Source organism: Strix aluco, chromosome 6 (genome assembly GCF_031877795.1).
Source record: "Strix aluco isolate bStrAlu1 chromosome 6, bStrAlu1.hap1, whole genome shotgun sequence".
Classification (NCBI taxonomy): Eukaryota; Metazoa; Chordata; class Aves; order Strigiformes; family Strigidae; genus Strix; species Strix aluco.
The window spans coordinates 32,401,485-32,414,805 of NC_133936.1; the positions used below are offsets into that span (position 1 = coordinate 32,401,485).

General features: G+C 39.9%; 1 protein-coding gene across 1 annotated transcript in view; it reads left to right on the forward strand.

Annotated features, from left to right (window-relative positions):
- The first annotated feature begins 1,552 nt into the window (after positions 1-1,552).
- BOLL (boule homolog, RNA binding protein) overlaps positions 1,553-13,321 on the forward strand; it is a 46,641-nt gene continuing 34,872 nt past the window's right edge. Inside the window, exons 1-4 of the mRNA XM_074828316.1 lie at positions 1,553-1,671; positions 4,381-4,642; positions 7,357-7,561; positions 8,458-8,591. The gene's annotated coding sequence lies outside the window, so the exon portion shown is untranslated. The remainder of the gene's footprint in view (positions 1,672-4,380; positions 4,643-7,356; positions 7,562-8,457; positions 8,592-13,321) is intronic.

Sequence of the window (13,321 nt, forward strand, 5' to 3'; positions counted from 1 at the left end):
GTGGGGAGCTGCCAAACCTGGCCGCACCCACCGCAGCGCCGAGCACAAGGGCGCGGGAGGGGCCGCTCTGTTCCCTCCGTCCGTGGAGAGCGTGCGCGCGCGGCGGGAGTGCCGCATGAGCGCTTCCCGGCGCGTATTCTAGGAGGGTTTGGGTTGTGAGGAGAGCGGCGTGAGGTTAAGTGCCCGTCAAGCCCGCAGCCCGCGTAGCTGCGGCGGCCCTCGTGTTAGCGCGGCTGGGGAGCGGCAGGGACGGTTAGCGGGGGAGCGCTGCCACCCCCAGCCGCAGGGCCGGCGTCGTGGAGGGGAACGCGGCGCTCAGGACCCGGTTGCTGAGGGCGGGCCGGCAGAGCGGGTGCGAGGCGTGAGCGGGGGCAGGTCTCGCAAAAGACGGCGAAGACTCGCGTCGGGACCCTCCGTCGCTTGCAAACGAGCCCCAAACAAGACAAGTCACGCGGGGCAGCGACTTCGCCGCCAGCTCGCTCCCCTCGGCTCGCTCCCCTCGCCGCCGGCCCAGGGCCGGGGCGCGAACCCGCCGAGCCCCTCGCAGCCCCGGGCCCCTCAGGGCCGCCGGCGCGCGGCGCCCGCCGTGGCAGGGCCAAGAGCGCCCCCTGGCGGCGCGGAGCTGCCGGCCGAACAAGCCGGGGCCGGTCCCTGCGGCCGGTCCGGGTGCGGCGCCTCAGCGGGAGGCGGGAAGAGGAGCCGCCTGGGAGAGGTTCTCTGGCAGCCGGGCCGGGAGCCGTGCTCAGCCACGAAGGGTTAGTGCGAGCGTGGTGCTGTCCTTCGCAATTCCTCGGGTGGTATTAGTGACAATGAGGTTATCTCCAGGGAGGCCTCGGGAAAGATGGGGTAAAGGGGGTGCAGCCCCGCTAAAAGCATAGGAGAGAGGAAAGCAGGACAGACACTTGAGGTAATACAGAAATATGGAAAATAGGAGGGGTAGGGCTGGGCAAGCTGATAGTAGGACAACAGGGGATGTAAGACTATTCAAAATTACAGTTGTTGGCTTTAAAGGTGGTAAGACTCAGTGGAAAATTTAGTCTCTCTCTGGTTTCTAAAGTTATGTCCTAATGAATGTCTTGGGCACCTGTCGGCAGTCAATGATTAAGCAGGAAAGAGTAAGAGTTAACCTCCCTGCCCCAGCCAGTCATTAACTACTAACAAATGCCTAACTACAGGATATAATTGCCACTTAAAGGAGGTTAAATTTTTCTGTATATATACAGTACATAACATTTATAATTCCATGTAAAAAACCCAAGTTCTGTCAAGGTTACTCAGCCATTTATCATGTTCAACACAGAGGGACAGATCTAAGTACCACTGAACTTTTTTTTCATGAGCTTCCATCTAAATTTGATGTAAAAAAATGTCATAATACATGTATACAATAGTTGTTTTGGTTTTTTCAGTGAGAAAGGCCACAAAATAAGTAACCCGAAAAGAAGATACAAAATATTCACATTGAAGAAACATTTATCTTAAAAAATACTGGAGAGAAAAGAGGGGTAACGAAGTGGAGGACTCAACCCCAGCCTGCATTGTACAAGAGAGAGAACATGATCCCAAGTCATTGCAACAAAGAGTAAGAAAAAAGAATAAGCTTATGGTTACATACCCACATACTGTCACGCAGACTGACCTAAGGAGACTAATTTAAAGACAATGCGAAAGGTAATTACCATGCAGTGTGTTGTTACAGGAAATTATTATTTCATGTAGAAATGTGTTGCAGCTTTTTAATATATTTTGTGAAATCATATTAAGTTTAATCACAGGTTTAACTGGGAACAGCAAGGTACTCTTATAGCTGGAACCTGCTGCATCCACTAGAAACTAACTAGCATGTTGCACAGAGAGATGCATATAACATATTAAAGAACTTTATCCTTTCTAGGATATGTCTTACACATTTCAACTTAGAGAGATATTTGTTGTCAAATGCATTTGTCTTCTGAGATCAAAAGTTTAAAATCATTCGATTCTCACCTTAAATTACAACCTTTGACACCTTAAGTCTTTAACTGAAAACCTACAGATTTTCATAAACATTAAGCTTACAGGGAACACAAAACAAATCATACTTGTTTTGTCCACAGGTTGCAGAGGTTTTAGAATTATCTATGGCGCAGCTAAGAGAGCGTTTAGTTAAACTTGTCTTCAGAAGAGAATAAAAGTTTGACTTTTTTTTAGTACTATATTTCTGACTATGCATCTCGATGCTTCTGAGGCATCTGTATCTATCTCCTTCTGTTTGTAAATGTGAAGGACCATGAATTATGAAGGAAAAGAGCAATTAGTTTTGATATCTAATTTTAATATCTAATTTTTAAAAAGTGTTAACAAAAGCAAGCTTTACACTAACAGTGCTTGCATAGAAAGTAAAAAAATTCAAGATTGCTTGGTGATAAATATATTTAACAGGTTTCCATATTCAGTTTGAAGATGATCTGATGCAGCTCATTGTACAAAAACACTGAGGTGTTGTCTACAATTGCTTGAGATAGGGACAGATTTTCAAGAACAGTCAAGGAATTCAGTCAAGCTAAGAAAGGCAAGATGATAGATTTTAAAAAAATCTATTTGTGTTTGCCTGAAGACATGAGTCAGCAAGTGCCTGCAGTGTCTATTTTAATGTGTTTTTTTGTACACTCAACTTACTCCATGCTCAAGGCACACAACTGTTCCTTAGTGGGTGTATTTTGTATCATAAACCATCTGAAAATACAGTTGTCTTGGAGCTGTGCTGGAGTATATCTTACATAAGCCAGTAGTTTCCACCCAGATAGTGCATTTTGGGAAGCTCTTAAAATTAAGTGTTCTGCTGGGAGCTGAAAGTGGTGCTCCTGTACCAATTGACCATGGCTGATGAAGTGTGAAAACTGACATCTTTTCCTGTGTCAGGAACATCTCATTTGCAAGACTGGGAAAGAGCAATAGGGAACAAGTATGCATTCAAGTATGCATACTCGTATTCTTCAAGTATGCATTCACAATGATAGCAAATCATAATTCATTTTAGAATTGATGAGACTTATGCAAAGCTATTGATGAGAAAATGTATTGCGAGGTATTTCTTAAAGTAGTGGATTTTTAAAGTCTCAGTGGTTGTTGTGTCTGTGCTGTTATATCCTGAATACAATATTATAAAACAAAGAAGCGTATTAATGATATAATTTATTTCTACCAAGATGTACTTGTTGCTAAGCTTCGCTCAGGTTTTGGCAAGATAACCCCAAGTCATATTTTGCCTATAAAACTATTATTAAGTTTTTAGGCTTAGGGAAAAAAAAAAGGCAAATTCAAGTCTAAAGATCATCATCTTTAATATAAAACATACTGTGTACGTTTTCAATTTTTGTGAAACTTAGAAAAATATTTACACTACTTGATTCAATGCCTCCTAATTTTTTTGTTTATTCTTGTTTTGTCTTACCTACTACTTCATTGAAAAAGCCTCCCAATACTTATACATCTTTATTTTCTAGGTAGTATAAATCTTGTGTCCTCTCTAACTTAGCAAGAAGTTCTTTTGTGATATGCCTCTATCTTAATGATGTCCTTGTTCCAGCTGAAGTCACTGATAAATTCTTTTCCCTGTCTGATCTGATAGTACTTTCAGGCTAATCCAGTGTTTTTAATAATTAGAATACTGTGGTTATGGAAGATTCCTGCCGGTTCTTAGCTCTGAGGAATAATCCTTTATTTTAGCAGTATTATTTGCCCAAACAGATACACCAATTAAGTATGAGAAAGGGTAAAATCAGGACCTCAATTAGGTCATGTGTAATCCTATTTTACCACCACTGCTTACTATATAGACACAGGCCCAAGCCCTTGGTATGGAACATATTCATTTTTATATGGAGATCAGTGCATATGAAAAGATCATTACCACTGTGAAGAGCCACCCAAAAGTTAGCAAACACCAAAATTAAGGTTAGTGGTCCCTGTGCAGTTTAGTATCCCTTGGTGCGAACATTGCAATCATGTAAAATGCTCTAGGACTGCGGCTCCTCTCACCACATGGGATAATCCCTGTGAATGAGACTGGTTTCCTCACCTTGAGCCCTATTCCAGTTCTTCTCACCTTCCTCCAGACACAAATTTTACTGTCATCCACCTCCTTCTCCTCCAAGCTGTATCAAGGTGTTCTAGCACTCAGCATCTCTTCTTCTCCCTCCTTCCCCTCCCTGGATCCTTACAGTTAGCTCTACCATCTTTTGCTCACCAGCTGCCGTGGATCACTCAGCACAGGAGACCTGAGAGAACTACTGGACACCCTTGCCAGAGTGGTCGTGGCATTTTTTGCCACTGTTGTGGGTGCTTCTTTCACTGCTCCTGCTGTGGACTTGCTTTACCCATTTGCCCCCTTTCCTGCAGGCTCAACTCTTACCACTCTGCGTTCAACAGATGTATTTTCCTTCACCCCCAACCTGGGTGTGGTGATGGGTCACTGCAAGCAGAAGGGAGAATGTCGTTGCTCATGGCTCTGCTGGTTGACTTTGACCGTGATACAGCTCAACTGCTCTGCAGCTCCAGAGAAGACGGAATGGAGCCCGGGTTTGATAATGCCTGGCATGAACAGGAGAGTAACATCTGAGAAACAGAGATTCTGTAAACAAATTTTTCAGAGGCATAGCAGGTAGCAACATTTGAACAAAATTTTGTAGACGGGAAAGAGCACATCCCTAATAAGGAAGTGATTCTCCTACCAAATTTAGCATCAGTTGTAAAAGAAGATGACATAATTTTTCCAAGGGAGGATGGTAAAATGTCACGTGGTAGTTTGTTTTTGTAAATACTTAAAAACTATTTTTTTCCTATTCAGATTTTCAAAGGTAGATCTTTGACAGGAATCCATTTCCCTTACATAAACAAACAATCACAACATGAGTCATACACCCATCTTCAAATTTTTGGCTAAAGTGGTTGAAGTTTGTGAAGTTAACAAGTAATTGAAAATAAGGTTTTTAATGGACAGCATCAGATAATCCCCAAAGTGGTGCTACAACCTAGGCAAAACACAGGAAGAGTTTATTCATTTGTGCAACTAGTGAAGCTTTCTCAAGTTCCCCATGTTTAGCTGCTAGTTGCTTAAGTTTGGGGAACAGAAGGCATGTTGTATACATTATAACACAAATTGTCTTGAGGATTTGGAGGAGTCTTAAAGATGAATTCTTATTCAAGTCTAATGATACTTAATAATAAAGGCTCTTGTTTAAGGTAGGTGGTAATTCCACTTCATGAGAACATTTACGAATGACTGTCTTTTTCACAGAGCTCTTTTTAACTCCTCTCATCATTGCTTTTAGTATTTCTTTGGCTGTGACACACGCATAGAAATCTAGTTGTAGTTGTTGCTACCTTTCAGGCCATGTGAACTCGTTAACTGCTATGATCCGATAGGTGTATGCCATGTCCCCCTTTCTTTGGTAATTACCTATCAGCAGGTGCAATATCATCCCAGCCAGCGTACTGTGTCACAGCCTTTCACATCCTTTCTAGCTCAATGGGTATATTCAGTGTTAGAAATATACATGGCACCATGGTTCCCATCCACTTAGATGCAATTTTGGGGGAACATTTGGATTATCATGAACTGTGCAGCTGCTGGGGAAGCAGCATTAGTCTTAAATGATACCTACTAGCTAGGAATTATTCCTACTGAGGATAGAAAGCATTCTGGTAATGTCCCAATTAAAAAGCTACTGTTACAGTCTCTAATCTTGCCACCTCAGAAGAAGATTGCTAGCAACATCAGCAGTAGCTGTATTCACGTTCACTTTGCAGTTAAAGACTTCGGAGGAAATTTGGTCAGTATACCAAGCATAGAATTTAGGCTGTTCTTCTGCCTGTTAATCAGACACACAACTTCCCTCTTAACATGAGCTCTCTGAAAGATTTTGCATTGTTCAACTAGGTTTGGTCATAAACAAGTTAATCGTATGCAGCCTGGACCACTGAGGGGATATGCATTAGCCCAACCATCAGGAGAAAAGACTACTCATTTGAATTCTTTCTGAGGGCTCCTGACAGTGATGGAAGGAAAAGTATCAAATAAACTAATAGGAGTGGATCTGTACAGGGAGAGCATTGGTGCTGAGAGCCTGATATCCAGACCATAGGCATTTTGGGTGGGGGTTACTTAGGAAAAGTCCTAGTCCAGTCCCATGGAGAGAATAGCTGCACATTAGATACAGTAGCGGCACTCCTGTGACACAGTGTCTCTTTTCATTTCAACTGAGAAGTCATCAGGTTGCACACTCAGAAACTGCTCTGTGATGTGAACCAAGTAGGTAAGTTAGGATGATCAGGAGATTTGCTTCAAAACTGCACCCTTGATCCAAACAAAAATGCTAAACCAGATGCACCCAAGATACGTCAGCGTTAGAAGTACCTTGCTAACTTTAGATCACCTGTGCCTGACTGTCTACCTAAGGAAAGAGTGTAAAGAGCTATACCCATATCTGCCTCATTTCAAAGAAAGCTGCTTTCCTATAGAAAAAGTCAAGGCAGTGTTTCCCAGCAGTATTTTTGACAGCTTCTACACTGGCTTGAAGTGGTAGTAGACGCGAGCAGAGAACAGGTACCCTGTACGGTCTATTTTTATACTGGAGCTAAAGTTATAGGCAGACTTCGGCCTAGTCCTTGATACCACTTCCAAATACAAGCTTACATGGAGCTAGATAAATGGATTTGAAAACTTGCTAAAAACATTTATGTCTTGTTGTTTCTCATGCATGCAAATTTGGCCCATCTTTCTTAATTCATTAGAAAAAGTCATCTCAAAAAAGCGTGCTATATAATTATGATTAAACTGTAATCCTCAAAATAATGTAAATTTCTCAGGTATTAACTGAACAGGATTTTAAGAAGATTCAAAATACTTTCCATCATGGATGAAGTATATTTAATCTTTTATTGCAAAATCTCTTGTTTCTTAATGTCAGGTTAGAAGATATTCTAAGGACATGGAAAAGAAAGGCTAATGACTAATCTATGTAGGCTTATTTTCCTGAAATTTGCCATTGTGGGAGTGCTAATGTGTATAAATTGAAGGCATTGTTAACCACTGTTTATCTCTCTCTTTTCTGGGTAGTGTTAAATAAACTGGTAGTTAAAATCCATAGCCTATATTCCCACAGTAGTTTACATCAGGATTAGCAAAAGTGAAGCATTCTGCAAATAAAAGGCCAGGGCACTTTTACTCCCAAATACAGAGATTTACAGATGAATCCACAGTAAAAATGAAAACTTATACCTGTGTTGGGCAAACTTAAAAAGACACCTGTTCACACTGTGGTTTGGAGGAATCCTGTAATTCTAACCAGTTACCTTCTCGTTATCTAATCTCAGATGTACAAGCAGACTCAGTAGCAAGATTTGGGAAGATTAAAAACTGAAGTGTATTAACTGTTCGGGCTATGTTGCTGTCAGAAGACAGCAGGACTTTTCCTGTCCTCTGCAAGTGTGAAGTCCAAAGATGCCAAGAAGTGTTATTATGAGCAGATATACACAATGAAGCTCAGTGAACCATACTTGAACACAGGACTTCTCAAAGGTTTGTGATTTTGGGGAGGATAGGAAAAACAAAAGGAAGAATGATGTCTCTTGTTTTGTAAATCCCCTGCTCCATAGTGTGGGCCAAAATTTATACTGAATTATTTCCTATGAGCCACTACAAATAAAAGTAATTTAAATTATTATTGGTCCAAATACTTATAAACCCTTGATTTGAATTGAAGGCAAAACGTAAAAACCATTTCAGAGCCCACAAATGCTCTGAGATTGTATTCTACAAAATGCAAAAGAAGAGTGAATTGCAAATTTAGCAAAATAGAAAAGAAACAAAAAAAAATTCCTAATCACTCACACAGGCAAGATAAGTGTTCTTACACAGCTTGATTCTAACTGAAACATGAATATGGAAAAATCTCTTCATCTTAAAAAAAACCAACTCAAATTTAGTGTTAAATCAAGTAGGGAAAGATTAGTAATCCTTTTTAAAAATCAGCGCTTTGAGTTCTTATTCTTCCTACATATCTAATAAATTTTTTTAAATAATAGAAATTTTCAAAGGAAGGGACCTTCTTTGTATAGTTATTTGAGATCTCCAGATAAAATACTCTATTTCATTATACAAGTAGATTATGATGAAGTGTTGCCCATTAAAGTTTGCCAGGCTTACTTCTCTAAAATTGATTAATAAATATCAGAAACCAAGTATTTAAAAAAGGATATCAAAGTCCAAGGTTGTAAAACATACTACTTTAATCTCTGCAACTGGTATTTTACAGTTGCAATTCTCCTTTTCACCATTAAATTTTATATTTGTTTCAATCAACTGACATGGAAAGTAAATCAAACCATAATGCATAGAATGAGCCCAAGCATAAACTTTTCTTCCTGTACTCACATGTATTCATCCCATTTCTGTTCTCTTTTGACTCCTATTAGGTACTTAACTCACGTGAAGGAGGAAAGAAAATTCTGGAAAAGACAACACTTCTTTGTTTCATATCTTCATAACCATCCTGAATTGATGCCAGTTGGGGCTGCAACTACAGAAGCTCTTCATTCACAGGAGAAAGGTTGGTACATATTTCATTCCATATAGTTCTATACAGCATAGTGTGGGAAAGACCAAGATAAAAAGAAGTAAAGATTGATTATTTTACTGCTGTGTTCAATCATTCAGAATAGTGTTTCCAAGCAATAACAATTATGTTGTATTTTTTCTTTCACTTTTACATGTAGAAGTTTTGAATAACAGATAGTAGAAAAAAAGCAACAGAAATGTGTAGGGATACATGCAAGTATTCCCCCATAAATGAGGCACCTGCTAAAACAGAGGCAGCTGTCTTATCTGCATCTGAAAAACTGTATGTATGGAGTAAATTACCCCATGCACGAAAAAGAAACAAAAAAATACCATAACAGGCAACAATAAAATGGCTTGACTCTTTTACTGTGTTTATGTGTACCATTCTACTTCACATCACTGAAGTCAATAGAGAGAAAAGCTCCTGACCTTTTGAACTACTGATCTAAAACACAATGAAGAAAATTACAACATGACTCTTAAAAATGTCCCCAAGTATGTGGGTTAGATTAGCAACATCCTATCTACAGTGAGATTCGTCTTTACTTCCTTTTATTTGGGATTGATACCTAAACATACAATGACATTTGAAGACTCAAGTTGTAAAAGGTTGGATATTAGAACCCAGAGCTGTTTTCTCAGATGGCAGTCAAATGAATTGGGAAAGGAAGAACCTGTTTACCTTATAAGAACCCTTTAACATCATGGCAGAATATAGGTGTTATTAAATTGCACTTACATCCATGTAGCTTTACGCTTCCAGAGCAAGCAAAGCCTGTTACTTTATCTTTCTTGCCAGTATTTTTTTCCCACCTGTGTTTCATAATACATGTCAATTGTTTATAGTCTTTTCTATTCATTTATTTCTGCTGCAGAATTTTATATTCAGTTCAGTGAAACATGTAAAATATATTATGACAACTGCAAAAGAGTATTAAAAACCTGAAATTTATCAATCTCTGGATAAGTATTCAATTTTTGTTTGACTAAAGGAAACACAGTAGGGAAAAAATGAGAGGAAAAGGCAATCAAGGCTGTCACACTAAGTTAAAGTAAATGAGGAGTCTGATAATTTTCTCTTCACTCACCTAACTGGAGATCTATTAATATTTCCGTGTGACACGTAGCTATGGTGTTTGGTTGGAGGACTATGCTTTTATACTGCATAAAGGAATCAGATTTCTCAGTAGACCTATTCAGTACTTCCTATTAATAACCACATTATCAGATTTAACAAAGGTTTGTAATGTAATTCTTCCATTTGCTAGGAGTATTTATTAAAGTACTGATAAGCTTTACAATTTTACTCAGATATACTCCATTTTTAAGTACTTTTCCAGATCTGGCACTTTTAACAGTATCTTTCATATATTAATTGTGACAAGTTCCATCAGCAATGGAACTTTTACGCAGCGGTTTCCAGTAAGTTCTTCCCACTTGAGGACATGTAAAATAAAATGCACACAAATGCCTTTATAAATAAAGCATGTACGCTCTGAACTCTGAAGTGAGACAGAAAACAAGCCAGCCTTATGTAGTGACTTCATTCTAATAACCTATGTCATGCTGACCATTGCTTTTGGGAAATAAGACATTGTTAAACTAAGTTATAAAATCTAATTATGTCTTCAAATTTGAAAGAAATCACTCATTGTCCCGATAGATTTTGAGCTAGAAATCATCCACAATAATGTCAATATTCTGCAAGGATGGACGGCTTTTGTTATGTAGTAAAACCTACCACCCTGAGAAAATAGTATCAGGAGAGTAGTCCAGTGTACTGACCATCCAAGTCTCCTGTTCCTCTGGATCATCCATTGCTGAGGGTGGGGAAAGTGAAACAGGAAGCAAATGAGCAACTCGGGTAAGAGTAGCGCAGCTGAGCTTGATGGAGCCATAGGAAACAGCGTGTGTTTGCAACATTGCATGTTGCAATCCTCCCAGCACCAAACTACAACAGCAGGGGCTTCCCTCTGAGTCCCGGCCTTCTTCAGGTGCAGCCACCTGCTCTGGCATGGGGTCCTCCACGGGCTGCAGGTCTGCATCTGCTCCACTGTGGACCTCCACAGGCTGCAGGGCACAGCCTGCCCTCTCACCATGGGCTGCAGGGGGTCTCTGCTCTGGCACACCTGCCCTCCTCCTCCTCCTTTCTTCCACTGATGTTGGTGTTCGCAGAGGTGTCTCCTTCACAACTCCTCCCAGGTTCCCCTTTTTACATATGTTATCACAGAGGTGCAGCCACCATTGCTAATTCTCTCAGCCTTGGCCAGAGGTAGGTCTAACTTGGAGTCGGGGGATCTTCAAGAAGCTTCTCACAGGGGCCACCCTGTAGCCCCTTCCCCTGCTACCAAAACTCCCTGCCACACACACAAATTCAACACGCTTAGCAACAACTGAAAACATTGGTACATTATTAACATTCTTCTCATATCATAGCTCATACTGAATCCAAAACTATACTAGCTACTACGAAGGAAAAAAAAAATTACCTCGATCCCAGCTGAAACCAGGACACCCAAGAAAGGGAATGGTGTGGGAAAAAGGCCTATAAGATGAAAATGTAATCTCATAATACACACAACCATTTGAATAAATGGAAAACTTCCCAGAAATGAGTCATTTCCTTCCACATTTTTCACATGGCACTGACCATAATTTTTTCACTCAGTGGCACTCCTTAGGTGACCACCATAATATGCTTCAAAGCACTGTTAACTCTCTTAGACAGTCTCCTCGAAGTCCTTGAATACCTAAGAGCTCTTGGCTTTTTGATTGTTCTGGTTAAGGCTCAAGGTGTAGAGAATCCATTCACAAGCTCATAAGAGAAATCACTGTGCACATCTTCATAAATTACAGATTTTTTTTTAATACAGTTGTAGTCTATGCAACAGAGACAGAAGTTAATCTTTAGTAACAACCCGAAAGACATTTTTATGAAATTGAGAGCAGGAAGTAAGTCATCTTTCGTCAGGTACAGTCTGGCTCTCTCTGTCTGACAGCGATATATTGATGCTTGTATTTCCATGGAAGGATCTTAAGATGCTGGTAGAAAAGCTAGCATTATTATCTGCAGATAAGTAATAGAAGCAAAAAAGGTAGCATGTCTTTTCCAAGGTCAGTGAATCAATCAGTGAAATAGCAGTCTGTTGCCAGGCCCATGTATTACTCATAAAATCATCCTTGTCTTTTTGTGCCCGGAGAATTATTTTCCCTCTTTCTCCTCCCAAATATTTTTTTCTCCCTATTTTTCACTCCTGCTTTTTTCAGTTTCTCTTTCCTCACTTAACCTCTGACTTTCTCTGATGGTATAAAAAAGGACAAAAGGCAAGAGCCTACGAGAACCAGCGCATTCAGACTCTTGTCTTTGTCCAGCACTGCGTTTTAATTTGTGGGAGAGAGCAGCAGGAGAGATCATTTCATGCTGCGTCTATCTGACATGTGAAGTCAGGAAAAAGACACGCTCCTGACTTCCTTTGAGAGTGACTCCCTCACCCAGGATATGATTCCCTTAATGAAGCAGCCACACAGTGCTAGGGACCCCAGTAACTTTTGTTGTAATATTTAAATGCTGTATGCATGGCAACATTTTTTGCCAGCTCTGCTAGTAGTCACATTTATAGATGTGTTGGATTTTCAGGTTTTCAGTTTTTAAATTATCAGAATAAAAAAGAGTTCAATCTTATTCATTTACAAAAGTCCTATTTTTGTCACAGTTGCCTTATTTTAGATTTAGGTTTTTAAGTTGAGAAGGAGGTGTAATGTAGGAGATCCAACAATTAAAACTATGTAAAATACATTTCCATGTCTCCGAATGTTTCTGTATTCTTTCAGCTGTCCTGACTTCAAATTCAAATTCACCAAAGGCCTATTCTGCCTTTCACATGACTAAAATGTAGTGCCGTTCTTAGGATAAGCTTTGTTGCTGTCTGATAAAAATTCAGAAAAGTTAATGAATGCAATTCAGCAGACTTCTGTAATCTTGCAAACTAACTATTTCTAAAACATCTAATCAGCTCTGCTAAAATGGCCTTTTATGCAGTTTTCTCAGATAAAAAGAATCATTACTAAGAGTTAAGCATTATATTGTTATATATTACAGGCACGGAATTATTAGCAACTTTCTTTCCATTTTTTTCTTTCTCCCTGTGGCAACAGTAATGTTGCAGAAGCTGGTAGATGTTGAAGCAACACCAGAAAAGTAAGGAGCAGTGTAGGGTCCTATAAGGACTGCAGGTCTGTGCCCTACCTACGCTCAATGATGTAATTTATATGGAAAATGATGCTGGGTTTTGGCTGGATCAGTATAATTTGCATAAAGCAAACTTAAGCAAGACACAAAGATTTGAATTCAACTAAATTATATTCTATTGTAGACATTATCAAGATAATCTTCCTTTAAGTTTTTATTTTAAAGCACCCAAAAAAAGTAAAATAGGAAAGTAGCCACTAATAAATTGACCCTACGGTGATCCTGACATTGTGTCTTGGGGTTGAGCTGCCATGACTTAGCCTATGAATGTTTGATCACTTTGAAAAAGAGGTTTCCCACTGGGGCGGTTCTCCCGGCATGCTTTTGCCTGCACACCAGCTCTTGCTGTCATCAAATCAAGGATTTCTGTCAGGCTGTACTGTGTAACTACATTGATTATGAGCTTGACATTTGAATCACTCTTTTTTTTTCCAGACCTGTTTAGCAGCAGAGCTATTTTCAGGGCAATC